The 18,874-nt window shown below is 45.2% G+C and overlaps 1 non-coding gene across 1 annotated transcript; it reads right to left on the bottom strand.

The window, feature by feature from the left end:
* Positions 1 to 6,424: 6,424 nt before the first annotated feature.
* TRNAP-AGG (transfer RNA proline (anticodon AGG)) lies at positions 6,425 to 6,496 on the bottom strand. Its single transcript has one exon. It is a non-coding gene; the product is annotated as a tRNA-Pro (tRNA).
* Positions 6,497 to 18,874: the final 12,378 nt, after the last annotated feature.

The following is an 18,874-nucleotide window of genomic DNA, read 5'->3' as shown; positions in this document are numbered from 1 at the left end:
CAGAGATCACCATAACCAGTCAGAAGGGAAGTTTTGGCAATCAGGCCAAGCAGGCGGGTGTGCTGGCCCCAGCCTGGCCAGTCACAGCAGCCTGCTGGTCACTGCTAGGTCACTGCTTGGGGGGTGAAGTTTGCTTCAGGCAGCAGAAAGTCTAGAACTGGCCCGGGGCAAGCCTATGGATCTACAGTAAGTACCAATGTGTGGAACTTTTTTGTCTTCAGTTCCTCTTTGAAGTCCAATGTTATGTGGATACACAGATCATTTTATCATGGGACTATCAGGCCTGAAACGTGTAGCCAGCATTGCCCATCTGCAGGCTGCTGCTGTAGGGTGCTTCTTTTTGCCCCGTGTAATCCTGCAGGAGTGAATCAGATAGAGAGTTAAGCGTGTGCAGGAATGCCCATCCATGGGCCGCTGCTGTAGGGAGGTTCTCTTTGCCCTGTGTAATCTTGCAGATGGAGAGTTAAGCGTGTGCAGGAATGCCCATCCATGGGCCGCTGCTGTAGGGAGGTTCTCTTTGCCCGGTGTAATCCTGCAGATGGAGAGTTAAGCTTGTGCAGGAATGCCCATCCATGGGCCGCTGCTGTAGGGAGGTTCTCTTTGGCCTGTGTAATCCTGCAGATGGGGAGTTAAGCGTGTGCAGGAATGCCCATCCATGGGCCGCTGCTGTAGGGAGGTTCTCTTTGCCCGGTGTAATCCTGCAGATGGAGAGTTAAGCTTGTGCAGGAATGCCCATCCGTGGGCCGCTGCTGTAGGGAGGTTCTCTTTGCCCTGTGTGATCCTGCAGATGGAGAGTTAAGCGTGTGCAGGAATGCCCATCCATGGGCCGCTGCTGTAGGGAGGTTCTCTTTGCCCTGTGTAATCCTGCAGATGGAGAGTTAAGCGTGTGCAGGAATGCTCATCCATGGGCCGCTGCTGTAGGGAGGTTCTCTTTGCCCTGTGTAATCCTGCAGATGGAGAGTTAAGCGTGTGCAGGAATGCCCATCCATGGGCCGCTGCTGTAGGGTGGTTCTCTTTGCCCTGTCTGATCCTGCAGATGGAGAGTTAAGCGTGTGCAGGAATGCCCATCCGTGGGCCGCTGCTGTAGGGAGGTTCTCTTTGCCCAGTGTAATCCTGCAGATGGAGAGCGCGTGCAGGAATGCCCATCCGTGGGCCGCTGCTGTAGGGAGGTTCTCTTTGCCCTGTGTAATCCTGCAGATGGAGAGTTAAGCGTGTGCAGGAATGCCCATCTATGGGCCACTGCTGTAGGGAGGTTCTCTTTGCCCGGTGTAATCCTGCAGATGGAGAGCGTGTGCAGGAATGCCCATCCGTGGGCCGCTGCTGTAGGGAGGTTCTCTTTGCCCTGTGTAATCCTGCAGATGGAGAGCGTGTGCAGAATGCCCATCTATGGGCCGCTGCTGTAGGGAGGTTCTCTTTGCCCGGTGTAATCCTGCAGATGGAGAGCGTGTGCAGGAATGCCCATCTATGGGCCGCTGCTGTAGGGAGGTTCTCTTTGCCCTGTGTAATCCTGCAGATGGAGAGCGTGTGCAGGAATGCCCATCCGTGGGCCGCTGCTGTAGGGAGGTTCTCTTTGCCCGGTGTAATCCTGCAGATGGAGAGCGTGTGCAGGAATGCCCATCCGTGGGCCGCTGCTGTAGGGAGGTTCTCTTTGCCCTGTGTAATCCTGCAGATGGAGAGCGTGTGCAGAATGCATGCTGCTTCTTTCATTGCCTGCAGTGGTGACCTTGGTTACACTGTTATATTTGTTATTGCTGGGAAATACGTGACAATGATTAATGAGGAGCTTTTTTTATTATTAACATCTCATATTATTAACTCATTGCAGCTTCCACTTTGCACGCCTGATAAGTGACCCCACAGCAATCCGGCCGCTCGTTCCCTCGCCGCAGAGCAATCGCAGGTGTTCTGCGGAAGGGAGACCTGTATGGCCCATGTGCAGAATATAATTACCGGCATATGTCTACTTTATAAACTGAGGAACACCATGCCCACTTATTAGAGTATAAAACATCTCCAGGGCCAGATTTTTTTATGAGGCACAATAGGCACATGCCTAGAACATTCAATTTTGGAGGGGAGCCTTTTCTCAGAAAACCGTATGTTAATTTGCAGTCCCTACTAATGCAAGCACTGTTTGCGCTGTCACAACAGCCTCTCTGGATGTTATGTTTATATTTTTTGTAACAGAATATTCCATCACCCCTGCAAGATTTAGCTAGTTAGCAAGTCCCAGCCATGGCCAGATTTGAGGCAAGGCCGCAAAGGCCATAGTCTAGGGCACCACGAAGCAAGGGGCGGGGCAGCCGGCTGGCACACTAAGGCAGTTAAACTGCCAAACATGTAAACTGCAGCAGTCAGAAACCCAGTCCACGGCCGCTCTGCTTCCACAGGGTCGAGCAGGGGAGCACTGGTCCTGTGCTCCTCCCATTCTGTGCTGTGCTCCCCCCAAGCACAGCATAGAACGGGGGTAGCACAGGACCGGGGTTGTACAAAGGATGGGGGGAGGGGGGGGCCCAAGCAGAGGGCCCAGGACCAGGGGAACAAACGGTACAGGGGGAGCGCACAAAACGGGGGTGCACAGGACAGGGTGGTTTAGGGATGGGGCTGGTGACAGTATGCCTTGGGCGTTAAAATGTCCAAATCCGGTCCTGGTCCCAACTGTCACTGCCTGCACAGTAGCCATTTTGTAAAGGATTTAGTTATAGATTTGAGTCAGTTGGTGAGGTAATCTTATTGTACCTTGCAGTTACGTTCTCTTTTTCCCTATGGAAAAGATCTAAAAACCTCCCAGTATGCTTTTAATGCAAGTAAAGGTACTTTGGATTCGACGATTTCTGAATCAGTGTGGAGACATATGGCTGGCTATGCAGACTGGGTCTTATGGAGTGGGCCTCACACATTGTCTCCATCTGTTCCGCCTGGTGACATTTGTGAACTGTATGGACTTCCTCTGTTCACCAGCAGATGTCCCCTCTCACTTCAAGAACATTTCACAATCTTCATGAAGTTTCCTCTGACCACCAGCAGAGGTCTCTGTATTCAGGAACTTTCTCTGCAGCCTTGGAGGATGTCACATGACCATCCAGCACAGTATATAAGCCCAGCTCCAGCAGAATACCTTTGCTAGTTCATTGGAGATGATAGCCCTAGAGCCTGTGTTCTGGTCATTTACCTGATTCCTGCTACCTGTAACCTGTTGCCTGTTTACCTGATTGTTTGACTCACTGGTGTATGATATTGGCTTGGCCCGACTATTCTATTGCTGATTGTATTGCTTGATGTCCTGGTATCTGATCTTGGCTTGTATGACGATCTAATTGCCTGCTGAATTATGTGCTATGTCTGAGTGTGTATTATCTTGTATTTATATTAGTTAGTTAGATTAGTTAGACAGGGTCTGGGGCTCATTGTGTGCACACTGTGTATATTTATTCACTGGTTTGTGGCATGTCTGATTGTAAGACATTTGCCTGCATTTGTATTGCTAGTTGTTTGCAAATATACTGCTATTTGTATTTATGTTCATGCACCAATTGCAGCATTACTTGTATATATCTTGCACTTGTAAATAAACCTTTACATTATTTCACTTTTCTTCAGTCTTCAGTATTTCCACAATAAGTGACAATCTGCATTCAGTGCAAATCTGTGTGCACTGCACGTGACGTTACACACAACAGCAATCGAGAAAGAACACCGTTGATACTGTTGGAGCAGAGAGTTCTGTACATGCTGATATGTACCAAGGATAACAACTTAGAACTCTTTACTGAAGAAAAACATGCAGACATAGATCATATAGAAGCATCAGGAAATGCAGCTTGCTTAGAACAGAGAGAATACAGAATGAATACAGGAAATGACAATCCCATGAAGATTACCATCACGTTTTACACACAGTGACACCTTGTGGTTGTTTTACTATACTGCAGTTTAAGGTAATAATCCTGTTTGATGCTTTCAACAGCTACACCTTCACTGTCTTTGCCCCCTTTAGCTGTGTTGCTCTTCTTCTATAGCAGCGATTTCACTCTACTCCTAACTAAAGATGGTTGTCATGTGACATACATTGGGAGCCGTACAGAGTAGAGATGTGGGGGGAGGCAAAGGGGGAAAGGGAGTTTTTGCAGCCCACACTTTTCTTGTGGGGGGGGAGTAAGGGAAGTAATATTGGCAATACAGGTTATTGCAGGGCGGGGGTAAATAACATGGCTGCACTTATTATTTATTATGGTTCCAGTTCTTTGAATTGATCTGCAGGTGTTTTTTTTTTTTTACTTTTACAAAACTTTGTGCAATAAGGAGTGGAAACACAAGCCTAGTGATGTGATGGGGTGATAGTCTCCAACAAAGAACCATGTGAAATCTTGTTTAATGGTTGATACGTCACAACATAGGATTGTGAAAAGTGGGTAGAAATGGTGGGAAGGAGGTCTTAACGGAAGCATAAAGCAAAATTTCCCGCCCCGTGATATACATACCGGAGGCTTCCTCCAGCCCCTTGAAGCCGACATGTCCCACGCCGCCCGGGGTCCCTGCCGGTGCAGAGGCCGACTACCTCTAGTGCGCCTGCGCGAGCGCTGCTGTTAATCAAGTCCATGTTGTCCGCAGTGTACTGCGCAGGTGCAGTAGTTCTGCGCAGGCACCGTACGCTGCAGACAACGTGGATTTAATTGACAGCAGCGCTTCATGCAGGCGCAGTAAGGACGACCTCAAGTTCAGCCTCTGCACCGGCGGGGACCCCGGGCTTTCAGCTGAGAGTGGAGCTGCGGTGTGGGGCATGTCAGCTGCAAGGGGCTGGAGGAAGCCCCAGGTAAGTAGATCTGGGGGTTGTTTATATTGCCTGATGACTCCTTTAAGGAGGGACGTGTGCGGTGTCTAAAGGTACCAAGAGATGGATTAAAGCAGCAGGGACAGCCATATAAAACAAAACACATATATAAGTGGATAAATACTTGCCCTACTTACATAACATATATATTGTACATATATATTGAATTTTATATAGTAAATAAAGAGAAAACTGTCTGAGGCATGTTCCATCTTTACTGCCTCTTATTAAAGCCAATCCTGATGTCATTTCCTCCCTTAATCTTTTTTTTCTCCTAAAAACTGCACTGTCATATCTAGCTTGCTTTGTAAACACATGGGAGCACAGCATCAATCGTATTTTAGCAGCTTCTGCAGTGGGGTGAGGTGTATTTCCCTTCTCAGCCTCGTGTCCCTCAGCCAGTTAGTGAGGAGTATGAAAGTGGGAGGGGAGATATCAAGCTTCCCTCTCCCCTGCAATGTACCAGCAAAGAGCCAGGCTAATTGAGATAAGATTCATTACAGCAGAAACATTTCTCATTAGATTGGAATGCTTGCAAGGCAGGGTGAGGTTGCAGGCTGCATAATAAACTCAGAGCAATAGGTAAATGGAATTTGATTTTATGGCTGACGATCCTGCTTTTAGATGAAATGGGGCCCTGGGCAAGGTAGTAGTTTTGGCTCCCCTGTATGGTTCTTTTGGTAATTTCAGAAAGGAGAGAGGTAAGAGAAAGTGGCAGTTCTGCCCCCCTCCCCCCCGACACCCACTGGGCCCCAGGCACCTGCTTAGGTTGCCTTCTGGATGATCCTGATCTGAAGGTGCCACAAATGATACAATCTTGATCTCAAGTCTATGTAGTAGACGAGTAAACTGATTGCTCTGAATGGATGCTTTAGGTAGTCCCTCATATTACATAGAAGTGGCAGAATATATGGAAAAAATCATTGAGAAACGATTCTATGGTTGATTGGAATGTTGGATTTTAGGATTGCATCTGAGGAGAGAAAATGCCCTAATTGATCTGTTTACGGGAACAATCGGTAGTTACCTTCTGATATATTACGATCCCACCAATCTGATCGAATGATTGCATCTATAGATAAATATTGTACCATTAATGACACTGGTACTGCCTGGGACAAGGTGTGCACAAAGCTGTACACTATACAGTGGTGGTATGCATCTTTACATGAAAGATTCTGGCGAATGGTTCATTTTATTAATGGTGATTTATAATTTATTACTACTTGCATTGATTTTACTTATGCCTGTAATAAAGCTACAATGGCCATTTCCTTCCACTAATCACAGGTTTTATACTTATTTCATATTTATAGTTAGATTAGTTTTTGTGAACTTTTCTCTGTGGGTTGCCCTCCCCCCAATCATGTTTGCTGACTGATGAGATATGTCTATTTTCACTGGAGTTCCTCTTTAACCTGAGGAAGTGCTATATATACTGTATATATGCACTGTGAACAGATATGTCTATTTTCACTCAGCGTCGGCTTAGACATTTTCTCTTTTTTCAATAAATAAGCCTGGATTCTGAAAACTATAGCTATGCTTTTTCAGGGGAAATAAAGTAAGCAAAAAAAAATTAAATTAAAAGAAGGGCTCGTCCGGGATTTGAACCCGGGACCTCTCGCACCCTAAGCGAGAATCATACCCCTAGACCAACGAGCCAGCTGACAAAGAAAGCTTCCTGCTGATCACACGGAGCTGCTGAAAAGGATCATGTGACCTGAGCTCTGACGTCGCTCTTTTTCCTGGAGCCGTGCTGCATGATGTGTCATGTATATTGTGTGCTGGCTGATCTACACAGTGCAGTGTATACAGAATGCTATGTGTACTGTGTCAAGTATGCGGCATGCAGTATGCATGATCTGCAGTGTGTAATATATAATGTGCAGTATATAGTATATAATGTAATGTGTAGAGTATAGTATATCATATAATGTGTGCAATGTATGGTATATAATGTGTAGAGTATAGTATATCATATAATGTGTAGTGTAGTGTAATGTATAGTATACAATATGTAGAGTATAGTATATCATATAATGTGTGCAATGTATGGTATATAATGTGTAGAGTATAGTATATCATATAATGTGTAGGGTAATGTATAGTATATAATGTGTAGAGTATAGTATATCATATAATGTGTGCAATGTATGGTATATAATGTGTAGAGTATAGTATATCATATAATGTGTGCAATGTATGGTATATAATGTGTAGAGTATAGTATATCATATAATGTGTAGTGCAATGTATTGTATATAATGTGTAGAGTATAGTATATCATATAATGTGTGCAATGTATGGTATATAATGTGTAGAGTATAGTATATCATATAATGTGTGCAATGTATGGTATATAATGTGTAGAGTATAGTATATCATATAATGTGTAGTGCAATGTATTGTATATAATATGTAGAGTATCAGGGGCGCCTCTAGGCATAGGCAGTACAGGCCATTGCCTGGAGTGCCATTGGTCCTGGGGGCACCATGTTGCTGGATTAAGCCCCGCCCACAAATTAACCCCCATCCCTGGACTAAGCTCCGCCCCATGGGCCTTCTTTTACTTGCTTCTGCTGCATCTACTTAGCGTAAGTTGCAGGCAGCTGCCACCTCTGCCTCCTTCTGTACCCCTTTGTGCCTCATTCTGTCCCCCTTTGCCTTTATTTGTCCCCTTGTGCTACCTCTGCCCCTCTGTTCCTCCTTCAGTCCCACTCTGCCCCCTTCTGTCTTCCTGTGCCTCCTTCTGTCTCCCTGTGGCTCTTCAGTGTCCATGTGCCAACTCTGTCCACTGCGCCTTCCTCTGTCCCCCTGTGCCCCTTTGTGCCTTCTTCTGCCTCCCTGTGGCTCTTTCTGTCCCCTCTGCCTCATTCTGTCTCCCTGCGCTTCCTTATATCTCCCTCTATTGTCTTCTGTCCCCCTTTGTGCATACTTCTGTCCCCCTTTGTGTCTCCTAATGTGTCACTGTGCTTTCTTCTGCCCTCCTTTGTGCTTTTTTCTGTCCTCCATTGTGCCTCCTTCTGTCCCCTGTGTGCCTCCTTTTGTCCCCCTTTGCGCCTCAATCTGTCTCCATTGTGCCGCCTCCTGCCAAACTTTTTGCCTCCTTCTGTCCTCTTTTGTGCCTCCTTCTGGCCCTCATGCCTTCTTCTTTCACCTGTACCTCTTTCTGTCCACTTTTGTGTCTTATTCTGTCCCCCATAAGACACATTGTGCCTCATTCTGTCAACCTGTGTGCCTACTTCTGTCCCCTTGTGCCTCCTATCCTCCTTTGTGACTTTTTCTGACGCTCGTGCCTCTTTCTGTCCTCCTGTGTGCCTTTTTCAGTCCCCCTGTGCCTCCTTCTGTTCCCCTTTGTGCCTCATTCTGTCCCCCATTGTGCCGCCTTTAGTCCCCCTGTGACTCCTTCTGTCCTCCTTTGTGACTCCTTGTGTCCCCCTTTGTGCCTCCTTCTGACCGTCGTGGAGAGGCGCCTGGTCCTCCAGGCCAACCAGGTGGTTACCAGTGCTGTGCGGGGGGGGGGGGGGGGGGGGAGACCGTGGCAACCCCCCGCGAGATGGTGTCCCCCCAGGTGGTGAACTGGCTTGCAGCATCTCATAGACACAGCGCCAGTTCACTGACTGTAGCTTGTAAGCTCTCTTCTGCAGTCTGCAGAGTCTGTGGGTTCCGGCAGGCAGAGCAGGGTTACAGGAAAATGGAGTCTGAAGCCCTGCACTGGAGACTATTTGTGTTTCCATTGCAGGTCTTGGGGTGTAATTTTCCCGTAGCCCTGCTCTGCCTATCAACGCAGGAGTTTTGCAGCCGGAGTTGCTGCACAAAGATCATTGGAGGAGATGCTGCGTGCCGGAGGGAGGCCGGGAGAGGTGTCTTCTGCAGGTGAGTAAATGTTTTTTTTTCTCTTATAAGTGCAGGCAGGTATCAGGGCTAATGGAGGAGGGGGGGGGGGGGAAGGAGCCCTGCCTATGTGTATTTGCTGGTGAAACGCTGCCTGCATTGCGTATTCTCTGGTGAAATGCTGCTGAAATAATTTTATTTTCGGGTGAAACATTACCGCATTACGATTATTTTCGGGTGAAACGCTGCCACATTACGATTATTTCCTGGTGAACTGCTGTCACATTATGATTATTTTTATGGGGGGCACCATGGGGCATGGGGGGGGGGGGGGGGGGGGCGCCACAGGTTTTCTCACCCGGAGTGCCAAAATGGCTAGAGGCGCCCCTGTAGAGTATATTCAATTCAATTCAATTAATATAATGTGTAGTGTAATGTATAGTATATAATGTGTAGTGTAATGTATAGTATATAATGTGTAGAGTATATTATATCATACTAGCTGATGACTCGGCGTTGCCCGGGTATATATTTAGCTGCTATTGACCCTGCCAACTTTTTCTAACCCTAACACACAAACACACTCAATGACTTAAGTTTGTGAGCTTTGGGGTCCTTGGCATCAATAATTTTATTTTCCAATTGAAGTGAAACAATTCTTATTGGCTGTTTGTGGCTCCACCCCCTCTTCTGAATTTGAACCCCATTCACCCAATTACCAACTGTACCAGGTTTGAGTCTTGTGCCATTATCAGTGCAAGAATGGCAGCAATTTAAATATTCCCTTTGAAAATCAATAGGTGAATTTTGATTGGCTTTTGTAGGCTCCACCCATTTTCCTGAATATTAATCTAAGTTACCAAGTGGCCAACTGTGTCAAGTTTTAGAATCCTGGCATTAACAGTGTCAGAATGGCTGCAGTTTAAATTTTCCTAGTGAAATTTGTATTTGGCTCTGCCCACTTTTTGTGACCTTGACACACAGTCCTCAATGAAGTTTGTACGCTTTCAGGTGCCTGGCATCAAAATGGTGTGAATAGAAGCAGTTTATCCAGCAAAGGGATGTGATTGGCCCTTTGTGGCTCCGGCCCCTTTATTGAATTTGAATCCCAGTCACTTAATGACCGTTTGTAGAAGGTTTGATGCCTCTGCCATTAACAGTGGAAGAATGGGAGCAATTTAAATATTCCCCTTGAAAATCAATAGGTGAGTTTTGATTGGCTGCTGTAGGCTCCACTCACATTTCTGAATATTAATCCCAGTCACCCAGTGGCCAACTGTGTCAAGTTTGAGAACCCTGTCATTAACAGATGTAAGAAAATTAGTTATTGGCCCCGCCCACTTTTCTGACCTTGACATACAGTCAGGGGCGTAGCAATAGGGGTTGCAGAGGTTGCAACCGCATCGGGGCCCTTGGGCCAGAGGGGCCCCAAAGGGCCCTCCCTCAACTACAGTATTAGCTCTCTATTGGTCCTGTGCTCATAATAATAACTTCTATAGACACTTTGAATAGTGGTAATCCTTAACAAACTGTTCCCCATCCCCCTCTTGCACCTCTGACACTGTAGTTGTCATTGGCAGGTTTTAGTGCGCTGTATCAATTGTTATGTATAGAGTGCTTGGGGGCCCCATTTTAAAACCTGCATCGGGGCCCACAGCTCCTTAGCTACACCACTGCATACAGTCACTCAATGACCAAGTTTATGAGCTTTGGGGTCCTTGTTATCAATCATTTGTCTATTCCCATAGAAATTAAACAAATCTTATTGGCTGTTTGTGGCTCCACCCCCTTTTCAGAACCCCCAGTCACCAAATGACTGACTGTACCAGGTTTGAGGCCTCTTCCATGAAGAGTGTAAAAATAGCAGCAATGTAAACATTCCCCTTGATAATCAACAGGTGGAATTTGATTAGCTGTTGTAGGTTCCACCCACTTTACTGAATATTAATCCCAGTCCTCCAGTGACCAACTGTGTCAAGTTTGAGAACCCTGCCAATAACAGTGTAACAATGGCTGCAGTTTATATTTTCCCATGTAAAAAATGTAGTTGTTGGCTCCGCCCACTTTTTCTAACCTTGACATACAGTCACTTAATGACCAAGTTTATGAGCTTTGGGATCCTTGGCATCAATAATTTATATTTTACCATTGAAATTAAACAAATCTGGTTGTTTGTGGCCCTGCCCCCTTTTCCGAATTTGAACCCCAGTCATCCAATGACTGACTGTACCAGATTTGAGGCCTCTGTCATTAACAGTGTAAGAATGGCAAATATTCTCCTTAAAAATCAATAGCTGAATTTTGATTGGCTGTTGTAAGCTCCACCCACTTTCCTGAATATTAATCCTACTCACTCAGTGACAAACTGTATGAAGTTTGAGAAGCCTGCCATTAACAGTGTAAGAATGGTTGCAGTTTATATTTTCCTATGTAAAAAAATTAGTTATTGGCTCTGCCCACTTTTCTGACCTTGACATACAGTCACTCAATGACCAAGTTTATGAGCTTTCGGGTCCTTTTTATCAATCATTTGTATATTCCCATAGAAATTAAACAAATTTGATTGGCTGTTTCCAAAATTTGAACCCAGTCCCCCAATGACTAACTGTACTAGGTTTGAGGCTTCTGCAATTAACAGTGTAAGAATTGCAGCAATGTAAATTTTCGCCTTGAAAATCAATAGGTGAATTTTGATTGGCTGTTGTAGGCTCCACCCACTGTCTTGAATATTAATCCCAGTCACCCAGTAACCAGCTGTGCAAAGTTTGAGAACCCTGCCATTAACAGCATAAGAATGGCTTTTATATTTTCCCAGTAAAAGTTGTTTTTGGCTCCGCCCACTTTTTGTAACCTTGACACACAGTCAAGGTTCAAAGAAAATGAGTCAGGAAAGAGTTAACTACGGAAGAGAAGCAACCACTGCTACTAGGAAAAAAAAAGAAAAACAGTCATAAATTAGGATTAGATAAATTAACACTTGCTGGGGTCAGTGTCAAAGCTGTAAACGAGGTGAAGAAAATGCAGAGCTCACTGATGTTTGGGAATGCCTGCATTAAAACCCAGGGGAACTTAGTTCTATCTGCTTTGTAATGTAAATCTCATGTATTTCTCACATCGATCTGTAAATCTATCATACAAAGGAATGGATTATCAGGTGACCGTTATGATTGATCCTGATTGTTTTAACACACCAGGAAGTGAGAGAGAGATGCAGGGATTGAGGAACTCGGGAATTCAGCTATTAGTGCAGAGCACGGCGCTGGATGGCTGCACTGCGGGACCAGAAGAGATGATTTACTTTGACATATGACCTCTTCTCTCTCCAAGTCATGCCGCTCTTCTTATTTTATCTAATTTATCGCCCTAGGCCGTGGCCTTCTGACCTTTTCAGAAATCCGGCCCTGACCTCAGCTTCTCTTTAAATATTCCCCTTAAAAAATCAACAAGGTGAATTTTGATTGGCTGTTGTAGGCTCCACCCACTTTCCTGAATATTAATCCCAGTTACCCAGTAACCAACTGTGCAAAGTTTGAAAACCCTGCCATTAATAGTCTAAGAATGGCTGAAGTTTACATTTTCCCATCGAAAATGAATGGCTTAAATTTGATTGGCCGTTTTATGCTCCATCCACTTTTCCTGGATTTGTAACCTCGGTCACCAAGTGACCAACTGTGCCAAGTGTGGGGACTCTGGCTTGATTACTATGAGAATGGCAGCCATTTACATTTTTTTCGCAAAAGGTGGATCAGCGCATCACCAGGCCGCCTCTGAATGGCCTCTAATCAGAGGTGCGCTGAGCCCCCCTAGAAACTGCAAACGCACCTTGAACCCAAACAGAAGCTCTGCATATACACCAAAAGCATGGCTGTTAAGTGGGAGCAGCTGACCAAAAATGAATTAAATTAGTACACGGCAAGGAAATGAACAGCGCTACTTAAAAACAGACAAGTGCCTACCTGCAAAAGAGTGCAAGCCCCACTTGTGGGATATAATACACACCGAGCATACACATGACCTGTCTACCACTGGAGGATGTTGGTTTTCGTAACAGCTTGCATGCAACCTGTTAAGTACTCGTCCCTCCCACTACGAAGAAGTCAATCCTCGACATTTTTTCCATTGACTTAAATGGGTGAAATCTGATTTGCTGTTTGTAGCTCCACCCAGGTGTGCAGGGAGGACGCGAGAGCCCCAGAACATATCATCCCAGGTAGTAAGGGATCTGTATAACAAGTTTCGTTCAAAACGGTCAAGGCGTTTTCTCGTGATCGCGGCACATACACACACACACACATACACACATCCAATTTTATATATATAACTAGCTGATTGCCCGGCGTTGCCCGTGTATGTATTTGGCTGGTGTTGGCTCCGCCTACTTTTTCTAACCCTAACACACAATTACTCACTGACCAAGTTTGTGAGCTTTGCGGTCTTTGGTATCAATAATCTGCATTGAAATGAAACAAATCTGATCGGCTGTGTGTGGCTCCACCCCCTTTTCTGAATTTGAACCCCAGTCACCCAATAACCAACTGTACCAGGTTTGAGGCCTGTGCCATTAACAGTGCAATAATGACAGCAATTAAATAATCCCCTTGAAAAGCAACAGGTGAAGTTTGATTCACTTTTGTAGGCTCCACCCACTTTTCTGAATATTAATCCCAGTCACCCAGTGACCAACTGTGCAAAGTTTAAAAACCCTGCCATTAACATAATGGCTACAGTTTACATTTTCCCAGTGAAATTTGTATTTGTCTCCACCCACTGATGACCCGACATTGCCCAGGTATGTATTTCACTGGTGTTGGCTCCGCCCACTTTCTAACCCTAACACACAAACACTCAATGACCAAGTTTGTGAGCTTTGGGGTCCTTAGCATCAATAATTTGTATATTCCCATAGAAATTAAACAAATCAGATAGGCTGTTTGTGGCTCCACCCCTCTCCAGCATTTGAACCCCAGTCACCCAATGACCAACTGTAGCAGGTTTGAGGCATCTGCTATTAACAGTGTAAAAATGGCAGCAATTTAAATATTCCACTTGAAAATCAACAGGTGAATTTTGATTGGCCATTATAGGCTTCCCCCACTTCCCTGAATATTAATCTCAGTCACTCAGTGGCCATCTGGGCAAAGATTGGGAACCCTGAAATAAACAGTGTAGGAAGGGCTGCAGTTTACACTTTCCCAGTGAAATTTGTTTTTGGCTCTGCCCACTTTTTGTAACCTGGACACAAAGTCACTAATCAATGCCCAAGTTTGTGAGTTTTGGGGTCCTTGGCATCAATAATTTGTATTTTCCCATGAAATGAAACAAATCTGATTCACTGTTTGTGGCTCTGTCCCCTTTTCTGAATTTAAACCTCAGTGACCCAATGACCAACTGTAACAGGTTTGAGGCTTGTGCCATTAACAGTGCAAGAATGGCAGCAATTTTAATATTCTCCTTGAAAAGTGGCATGTGATTTTTGATTGGCATTTTTAGGCTCCACCCACTTTTCTGAATATTAATCCCAGTCACCTAGTAACCAGTTATGCTCAGTTTGAGAACCCTGCCATTAACAGTGAAGAAGGGCTGCAGTAAAGTTTACAATTTCCCATAAAAAAAATCTGTTTTTAACTCCACCCACTTTTTGAAACCTTAACACACAGTCACTCAATGACCAAGTTTGTGAGCTTTTGGGTTCCTGGCATCAAAGGTGTGTGTGACTGGAAGCAGTTTATCCAGCAAAGAAATCTGGCTGTTTTTGGCTACGCCCCTTTACTGAATTTGAACCCCCAAACACTTAACGACTGTAGCAGGTTTGAGGCCTCTGCTATCAGAGCCGGGACAAAGTCCTCGAGCAGCCAAGGCTGAGACACCAAAGTGCGCCCCTCCATCCCTGCCACCCCAGCCATCACACACTGATTTCTAGACTAAGAGGCGCCATAGGGCCCACAACCTCCCCAACACCTTATTATCTAGTTATATGGCTTGCAGTCACTGCCATGTATCCCCTTTTCTTAGTTCTTTCTGCTTCAAACACAATTAGGAATGACAGCTGAATGAATTCTGCGCCCCCTCCTACACTGCGCCCTGAGGCTGGAGCCTCTCCAGCCTATGCCTCGGCCCGGCCCTGTCTGCTATTAACAGTGTGAGAATGGCTGCAGTTTCAATATTCCCCTTGAAAATCAATAGGTGAATTTTGATTGGCTCTTGTAGGCGCCACCTACTTTTCCGAATATTAATCCTAGTCACCCAGTGACCAACTGTGTGAAGTTTGAGAACCCTGCCATTAACAGTGTAAGAAAAGCTGCAGTTTACATTTCCCCATGTAAAAAGTTAGTTGTTTTTGGCCCCGCCCACTATTTCTAATCTTGGCATGCAGTCACTTAAAGAGACACTGAAGCGAAAAAAAAATTATGATATTATGATTTGTATGTGTAGTACAGCTAATAAATAAAACATTAAGATCAGATACATCAGTCTAATTGTTTCCAGTACAGGAAGAGTTAAGAAACTCCAGTTATCTCTATGGAAAAAAGCCCTTAAACTCTACAACTTTCAAAGTCGTGGAGAGGGCTGTTATCTGACTTTTATTATCTCAACTGTTACTAAACAAATTCCTTTTTCTCTGACAGAGGAGAGGTCATTAGTTCACAGACTGCTCTGAAAGAATCATTTTGAATGCTGAGTGTTGTGTAATCTGCACATATTATAGAATGATTCAATGTTAGAAAAAACACTATATACCTGAAAATAAAAATATGAGAATATTTTCTTTGCTGCTAATCTTCTAGTAATTATTCATAGTACACAACCAATTCATTATATCACTTTTTTTTTTTCGCTTCAGTGTCTCTTGAATGACCAAGTTTATGAGCTTTGGGGTCTTTGGCATCAATAAGTTGCATTTTACCATTGAAATTAAACAAATCTGATTGGCTGTTTTTGGCCCGCACCCTTCAGAATTTAAACCCCAGTCTCCCAGTGACTGACTGTAGCAGATGTTAGGCCTCTGCCATTAAGAGTGCATGAATGGCAGCAATGTAAATATTCCCCTTGAAAATCAAAAGGTGAATTTTGATTGGCTGCTGTAGGCTCCACCCACTTTTCTGAATATTAGTCCCAGTCACCCACTGGCCAACTGTGTCACGTTTGAGAACCCTGCCAATAACAGAATGGCTGAAATCAATCTAACAAATCTGATTGGCTGTTTGTGGCTCCACCCCTTTAGTGATTTTGGACCCCAGTCACCCAATGACTGACTGTATCAGATTTGAGGCCTCTGCCACTAACAGGGTAAGAATGGTAGCAATGTGAATATTCCCCTTGAAAATCAATAAGTACATTTTGATTGGCTGTTGTAGGCTCCACCCACATTTCTGAATAATTATCTCAGTCAGCCAGTGGCCAATTGTGTAAAGTTTGGGAACCCTGCAATGTAAAAAAATGAAGTTGTTGGCACCGCCCACTTTTTCTAACCTTGACATACAGTCACTCAATTATCAAGTTTATCAGCTTTGGGGTCCTTGGTATCAATACTTTGTATATTCCCATTGAAAAATAAACAAATCTGGCTGTTTGTGGCTCCACCCCCTTCCTGAATTTGGACCCTAGTTACCCAGTGACCAACTGTACCAGGTTTGAGGCATCTGCTTTTACCAGTATAAGAGAATGGTAGCAGATGAAATATTCCCTTTGAAAATCAACAGGTGGATTTTTATTGGCTGTTGTAGGCTCCACCCACCTTCCAAAATCTTAATCTGTCACCCAATGACCAACTGTGCAAAGTTTGAGAACCCTGCCATTAACGGTGTAAGAATGGCTGCAGTTTATATTTTCCCAGTAAAAGTTGTTTTGGCTCCGCCCACTTTTTGTAACCTTGACACACAGTCACTCAATGACCAAGTTTGTGAGCTGTCAGGTTCCTGGCATCAAAAATGTGTGCAGTTTATCCACCAAGGAAATCTGATTGGCCGTATGTGGCCCCGTCCCTTTAATGAATTTGGACCCCAGTCACCCAATGACCGACTGTAGCAAGTTTGAAGCCGCTGCCATTAAAAGTGTAAGAATAGCAGCAGTTTAAATATTCCCCTTGAAAATCAATATGTGAATTTTGATTGGCTGTTGTAGGCTCCACCCATTTTCTTGAATCTTAATCACATCCACCCAGTGACCAAGTGTGTCAAGTTTGAGAACCCTGCGATTAACAGTCTAAGAATGGCTGCAGTTTACATTTTCCCATTTAAAATGAATGGCTGAAATTTGATTGGCTGTTTTATGCTCCGCCCACTTTTTCCTGGATTTGTAACCTCGGTCACCAAGTGACCAACTGTGCCAAGTGTGGGGACTCTGGCTTGATTACTGTGAGAATGGCAGCCTTTTACATTTTTTCCATTGACTTGAATGGGTGGAAACTGATTTGCTGTTTTTAGCTCCGCCCACATGTGCAGGGGGGCCGCGAGACCCCCAGAACATATCATCCCAGGTAATAAGGGATCTGTGTACCAAGTTTCGTTCAAATCGGTCAAGCCGTTTTCGCGTGATCGCGGCACATACACACACACACACACACACACGCACGCACACGCACGCACACGCACACACACACACACATCCGATTTTATATTTATAGATGTGTAGTGTAATGTATAGTATATAATATGTAGAGTATAGTATATCATAGAATGTGTAGTGTAATGTATAGTATATAGGTGCAGTGTATAGTATATAATGTGCAGTGTATTGTATATAATGTAATGTGTAGTGTAATGTGTAGTGTATAGTATATAATGTAACGTGTAGAGTATAGTATATTATATAATGTGTAGTGTAATGTTGTGACGAGCTTACCTTCCAGCGGTAGGTCTCGCGACGTCTCCGGCGGGGTCCAGGCGAGCGGCAGGACTGCCGCGCTGGAATCCTCTGCCGACATCCCCAGCTTCCCTCCGGCGGTGTTTTCCGGCTCGCGCGCGACCCAAAGGTTGCATTGCGCATGCGCGAGTTCTAGGGAGCCTTATAGGCTCAGGAGGAGGGTTAGGGATGATTGCAGGTGATGTCTCTAGGTGACATCACCAAATGGGAGTGGCTGCTGATAGGGAGTGGCTGCTGCTAGGTCTGTGTCAGAACTCCCCTCCCTCCCGTGACTGCCGCACAGTCAGCGTGCATGCACGTGCCTGCCGTGCACAGACGCCGGCTGCACGTGCGCACACCGCTCACACACACGCTCACTGCTTGCACGCACACAGCCGACTGGCCCCCTGGTCCGTCCTGCTCCTGTCCCAAGGTTTTCCGTGTATCACAGTAGCACAAACTCACGGAGACAAACACACTAGAGTTGGGCCGAACCTCCGATTTTAGGTTTGCGAACCGGTTTGCGAACCGCAATAGACTTCAATGGGGATGCGAACTTTGAAAAAAAAAAAAATTATGCTGGCCACAAAAGTGATGGAAAAGATGTTTCAAGGGGTCTAACACCTGGAGGGGGGCATGGCGGAGTGGGATAGATGCCAAAAGTCCCCGGGAAAAATCTGGATTTGACGCAAAGCAGCGTTTTAAGGGCAGAAATCACATTGAATGCTAAATGACAGGCCTAAAGTGCTTTAAAACATCTTGCATGTGTATACATCAATCAGGTAGTGTAATTAAGGTACTGCTTCACACTGACACACCAAACTCACTGTGTAACGCACCGCAAACAGCTGTTTGTGTAGTGACGGCAGTGGCGGGTTCACTGAACAGGAATACAGTGGTGGGTTCACAGAACAGGTATGCAGTGGCAGGTTCACTGAACAGGTATACAGTGGCGGGTTCACTGAACACAACAGGTATGCAGTGGTGGGTTCACAGAACAGGTATGCAGTGGCAGGTTCACTGAACAGGTATGCAGTGGTGGGTTCACAGAACAGGTATGCAGTGGTGGGTTCACAGAACAGGTATGCAGTGGTGGGTTCACAGTACAGGTATGCAGTGGTGGGTTCTCAGAACAGGTATGCAGTGGCAGGTTCACTGAACAGGTATGCAGTGGTGGGTTCACAGAACAGGTATAAAGTGGTGGGTTCACAGTACAGGTATGCAGTGGTGGGTTCACAGAACAGGTATGCAGTGGTGGGTTCACAGAACAGGTATGCAGTGGTGGGTTTACAGAACAGGTATGCAGTGGTGGGTTCACAGTACAGGTATGCAGTGGCAGGTTCACAGAACAGGTATGCAGCCAGG

Source organism: Hyperolius riggenbachi, chromosome 2 (genome assembly GCF_040937935.1).
Source record: "Hyperolius riggenbachi isolate aHypRig1 chromosome 2, aHypRig1.pri, whole genome shotgun sequence".
NCBI classification, from domain to species: Eukaryota; Metazoa; Chordata; class Amphibia; order Anura; family Hyperoliidae; genus Hyperolius; species Hyperolius riggenbachi.
Note: the sequence above shows the minus strand (reverse complement) of the source record. Positions and strands in the feature narration are given on the sequence as shown.